The sequence below is a fragment of the Rhea americana genome, unplaced genomic scaffold, assembly GCF_003343005.1.
Source record: "Rhea americana isolate MKP2758 unplaced genomic scaffold, rheAme1 scaffold_17, whole genome shotgun sequence".
In the NCBI taxonomy this organism is placed as follows: domain Eukaryota; kingdom Metazoa; phylum Chordata; class Aves; order Rheiformes; family Rheidae; genus Rhea; species Rhea americana.
Window position 1 is genome coordinate 6,116,110 of NW_028185816.1, and position 6,326 is coordinate 6,122,435.

Consider the following 6,326-nt stretch of genomic DNA (forward strand, 5'->3'; position numbering starts at 1 on the left):
AGCAAAAAGACCAACTTCATCCTAGAAATAGATTTGATACAATCCAAAAGTAGTTTCAAAATCATGCTTAGTAAACAGGCACAAGGGACTAGAAATCAATGGAGGAAGTGACAAATTTGAAATTAGGCGTTAGCAGTAGAAAAAATACAGTCTGCTTATCCTCTGCTTCTTGTGGTCTTTAACTTCTCRGGTTAGTCAAGAGATATTTCACATTAGTGCTGGGAAAATGGCTTAAAAATAGTAAGATTTAGCATCATGGCAACCCATGCCTCCATATGCTGGGGTCTTCATCAGCCTGAAACTTAAAGTTATGTCCTAAAGAGAAAGGTTCAGAGAAATCCAAACGGCAAGCCTATTTCCACARCTCTGACAAATCAGCTTCATTGTAGTTCTTTCATTTTTGTTTTCATGTTGAAAATTTAGGACAAATGGGAAAATCTGGAAAATCTAGGAAAATTTTACCTGACATTTTGAAAGTAGAGTCCCATTTGCTGTGACAAAAAAATCACTCTGTCATTCCTTTCTTCCATGTCTGAACAGCAGCTTTGGCAACTGAGACGCAGGCTAAATTCTAACCCTTCCCTCATGCACCTTTTTCCTCTCTATTTGGCATTCTTTTTCTTGAATTCCCAGCCACGCAAGGGGGTGCTGCATGATCTGATAGGAAGAATAGGAAAAAGTTTTAGCAAAATGGGCACATATCCAGCACCGGAAACACTCACCAAACAGACCAGCCTCTCAAGGTGGTGAAAAGCAGAAGCTGGTGAAGATGCCTACGGYGTCAAGATTTCATGGGCGCCTGCAGGCGATTAGCCCCACCGTTTCCTCAACCTCCCTGTCTGAGTTCTCATCTAAGGATTCACCTAGACTCTGGATTCAGGTTAGGCCCTTCTTTATTGCCATATGTACCACAAACACGGTTCCTTTACCCTTTTCACAAGGCTTTCTCATGTGTGCATTTCTTTTCTTTTCTTTTTTTTGAAGACACATTTAAGTTTTATCTCCCTTATTCTTCTCTACTTTGAATTAAGACAGCCTCASACTCTTCTTACTTCCTTTAAAAGGAAGATGCTTTTTCATCTATACTTAATGCAATTATTCCATCTCTTTCCTGAAATATCATGTCCCAAGGCACTCGCACATCTCTAGCTACAAACATTAAACCAAATACGCCTTTTAAAACACTTAAAAAAATTTGAATATGGCTAGAATTTAAACAATGCTCATGAATTAGATGCCTAACTTCCTCAGAAATTAAAAAATTCTATCTTATTTCAAACAAATCTTTAGAATGTATGTATTTATGTAAATAATTTATGTAAAATTTTGTGTAAATTTTTGTGTAAATTATATTCCCCTCTAATCTAACTCTTTTCACYGAATTACTTTTGTAAAAATATGTAGAAGCATGTAATCGGAAAACTAAGGTCTAAATTTTCAGTTTGAATATTTAAATTTAGCAAGTCAGTTCCTGGGTTTTGGGACAGTTACAGCAATAAACATGGCAATTCACCTTATTCACGTATTATTTAGACTTACCAAAATACAGCTCAAATCTTGTGTATTTGAAGTATTCATAATTCTCATATTTTAACAATATGGTTGCCCTAGTTATTACATTCTTYATTTTACTATAATTATATGTTGTGAAGTTTACTTTTCCTCTGAAATTTTATTCTAGAGGTTGAAGAATCTTTACCTGATTGGTGCTATAGTGCTGGCGTTCAATGCAGTGATTGATTATATCTTTCATGTACGCCTGTGCATACACTTTCCACYCTGCATGCTGGTAAAAGGAAAAGAATATTACTGTGAAACACTATAATCAATATTTACAAACAGATTTTTTTTTTGTATGATATTTTTCAAAGTAGTTTTGATATTTCAACACAAATTCCAATTAACTTGGTGGGAGATGCACCTAACAGTTATTTTAATGTATCAGCTAAAAAGTGTATTTTAATATCACTCTTGTTCCATGACATGTTATGATGAAGAGGTTGCAATTTGCTTTCRGTCCCCCTTGCATAGTTTCTAGGGAAACAAGATGCCACTTCAGCTCTACTTTGTTGAAGATTGTGCATATCAAGGACATCTGCTGAATCTTAGCATTTAAATACTTCCAAACATCCTTACTGCAGCAGTGTAGCTTTTTAAACTATAGGCTTCAAGTACAGTGGTTCACTGAGTAACATTAAGAAATACTTGGGGAGGGAAGGTGTTGCAGGTTCTTCCACTCTCCACCTTTTTCCTTTTTTTTTCCTTAAAGTGTTTTGCTCTGTAATTTTGAAGACTCCTGTCCTCTTCAAGTTGATCCAAAAATCACAGGAAAACCTATAATCACATATCTGTATCTCCTGCACTGTGGCAATAGTGTCTCTCTTACAGTCGTAAGCATATTCCCCTTTGTTACGACTGTGTGAGCTGATAGGAACTGTGTAGTTAGTCATTACGATATACTTCGAAGAAACTTACTGACAGCAGTATTACTTGTTCTTCAGTCAGACCGTGCTGGTTCTGCCACCTCAGCACAGGTATTGGATTTGCCAGAGGAGGAGACACAGGTGGGCCTGGTCAGCTGCACTGTCACCACTCCCTTCATTTAGGAGGAGGTAGCCACAAGGCCCTTTGAACAAGGGTGTGACATGGTATGGTGAGCTACCCGGTCAAAGACTGGAGACAGTAAATATCTGCATAGATGTATGCAATATCGTAAGTTACATCCACCTGGACAAACAAATTACTTCAATGTCAGTATTCTCATCCATCCTATCAGAGGCCATTTATCAGAGCAGTACACCTTACTTTATAGACATAGTTACAAAACAGATCACACATGAAGATCTTTGATCTAGAGGAAGACTCCTACCTCTTTCTATCCAATTTCTGTATTTTAAAGCAACAAACATTACTCAGCTTCAAGCAATAACATTTAGATAGACAAATTAAATTGATTTCAGTGTCTGGAGATTTTAACCTTAAGAATTTCACARAACTTTATCAAGCATTTCTTTCTCTGGTTTCCTTCAGAGGTTGATGATTGTTAGTGGTTTCATTTCAGGCAAAAAGAAACCAAGTCTTTCTGGTCTGTAGCACACCCAAGGGACAAATTCCAGATCTTCACAGCCCTAATCCTGAGGAAAACTGAAGAAACCTCCAAGGAAAGTGAAGGACCACGCAAGCACACACTTCATTGTAATGCTGATTCAGACAGAAATAAAATTCAGAAGCACATGCCTCAGATACAGGAACAATAAGCAACAGAGAAGCCTACAGGCTGAAAATCAATGTGCGGTCCAAGGAGAAATAGCAATCTGATTTGGAAGAYAGCACTGCTCCTTCTGCAGATATATCTGGATATTACCAGAAGCTCCTAACTTAAAAAGATAGCACTAGCTAACAGAATCAGCAGTGTTCAGTGCACCTAGAAACTCTTAATTTAGTGCTCCTTTTAACTCAGCAGGATTGTCAAGAATTTCTGCAAGTACCTTAGGCCTAGAGACAACAAGCAACCAGATCCCGCACACTTCCACTTAGGACAGTGCCTGGCAAAAGAAGGAAGAATAAGTATTTGGACATTCAGCATTTATTTTTTGCATCATTAGTGTTGAAGGTATTGAGCCTAATGAGCTTGCATCTGGACCCAGAATACTATTAATACCTATGGAACTTTTTTATATTACTTGGAAGTTCCACACACCTAGAGGGAGACAAGCCAGTGCAAACTGCAGTCCAGAGGACATACTACAAAAAGATGAAATCTTATTTATGAAATCTACAGCTAGCCTTTCATTGGATCCATGTGTAAATCCCTATAAAAATCCTCCAGGTAATATCTCATGCTCTCACTTTTGTTTCCATGCTGCTGATCATGAAAAATAGCTTCTCAGTGTAAGTTGCTAGAGGCTGGTAGGGAGAAAGGAGAGAAAGAGATTAGACTTGTAGAGATAAAGTACAGGCAAATGTAATACRATCTGGTGACATTTTCTTAAACCATATAGAGTTTTACGTTTGGACAATACTATATCAAGTTCCACRTAGGTATTTTATTGCCTCCCGTTAATTTTCTCTACCACATACACCCTTGTTACTAGCTAGGCTTAGGCACCCATTTCCTTGATTCAACTTCAGTTCTAGAAGAAAGGTAAATTGCATTGATTAATTCCATCTAAGATTTTATTCTTTACTGAAGGAAGGGAAGAGAGGGCAGAGGTGATATGCCGTGGAACGAGACTGTGCATTTAAAATATTCTATGCACAAATGCATAAGACATACCTACCTAGCCCCCTACCCTTCCTCTCCCCATTTCTCCATACACAAATACTTCTCATCAYGCTATATGAGCTCAGTGTTCAAGAACCAGATTTATCATTGTCCCTTGATGTCCAATTAGTATGTTCTGTTTGGGGTTTTCCTATCTCCCATTTCATGATATTCACAGGACCAAATGTCTTTTCATGATTTTTGAGAGAATTTAACAATGTTGATGAGGATGAAGAGCGACATTCAAGCCTAAGASTAGACCACGACTGCTGTGTTGTATATAATTCTGTCTATCAGTAATCATAGAATGGTAAGGTTGGAAGGGACCTCTGGAGATCATTTAGTCCAACCCTCAGCATRGCCCATACGGGGACTGAATCCACAACCTTGGCATTAGCACCACCACACWCTAACCAACTGAGCTAAACCTGCCTAATCCTCCAGACTGAACAGCTGCTACATACTCAGCATGGGCTGTGTATGGCAAGCTGTCCTCACCTCTGCAGGGAAAACTGCAAGTGCTGGGCAGGGCAGCTGCCCTGTGCAGGGAATCCCATCAYATCTCCATTCCATAGAGCCAGAAGAGATCTGCTGTACAACATTTTATGAGTGAAAATTTCTATGTACAGAGAAACTCCTGAACTGATCGTAATATTACATAACTGCTGTAATATTACGCAACTAATCCTGAAAGGGAAGATGCCTTGATCCGTTTGTAGGACACGAATTAACTCCACCTTTTAAGAGAAAGATGTCAAAAACTCCTATTTCAACATCTACRTTTTCTTAAGAGTAAAGCAGCCCTTCAAAGACTAGACTTGGCAGTGCAAATTTCACAGTCCCCTATGCAGACTAGGAAGCCTTCTATTTCCTGTCTTCTCCAAAGCTTGGTTTTGAATGGTAGCCCTCCTGTAGACACAACCTTGCCACTCCTGCTCCACAGTGGAGTGCCTTTGCTGCCTCATCAGTTTGCCCTGCTTTCCTCCAAAATCTGCAAGTCGAACTTCTTGAGTTCCTTGCAGGAAAGGGGCATGTTCTTCATCCTATAGAGGATTTTCCTAATCCAAAATTTAGCAACTAAGACAGCGTACCAAGATAACCTTCACTTCTGCTGCCTGCCATCATCTTTTTAAGCAGACTGGTTAAGTATTGTTTAATGCATAGTAAATACTGACCGTCCCTCCCAAAAGACCATCCCCCCAAAGCAGTTAGACTACGCACGCAGACACACACACACACACACACACACACCCAAATAATAAAATACACACACCAAGCAGAGTGAATGCACATGGGGAAGGCAATTTAAAGATACATTCATATCCTCTTCCAAAAATCTGAACACTCCAATGCTTTAAAATATATGGCTGGCAATAACAGAATTGCTGAAAAACAGAATGCTAGCAATGACCTATTAATAACAGGGTTTACAGTATTGGTAATATATTAAACAGGCATACTGACTAATGAGAATGGCTTATGTTTTGCTTGCTGTGCTATAACATGTACAAATATTCAAAGTTAYTGAACACATTCAAGCGCAGAATGATCCCAGAGGAGCAAAGGTAGAACTCAGGAAAAGCAACCATGTTCTGCCAGGCATATGAAAGTGTGGTATTTTATTGAAACCCTATTAAACTCTCCTGTAAGTTTACTGAATTACTTTTCCCATTTCTGTTGACTGTCAAGACAATTTGCTGCAGAGAATAAATCCAAGTGCACAAAGAAACAGCTTTTCTCTGTGAAACAGCCATAAGAGCACAGTCATTGCTTGTTTATTCTACTGACTGAATTAAGTGCTTCAGACGGCAAGCATAAAAGCTGCCTGCAAGATGATCTGATACTGTAGATTTTGCTAAGATTTTTCYGTTTGCAGCTCTCTCTTACCCACTTGCTTCAATAATGATTCAGTTACTTGAAGAGTAACATATGGATGAATAAATCAGGCAAAAGTATCTGATGCAAAAAATACTTGGATATGAAAAAGATAAAATTCAGTTAAAGAAAAGTCTGAAACACGCTTCTGTTCCCTAGTGTATTTCTTAGCCAGACACTGCACCTG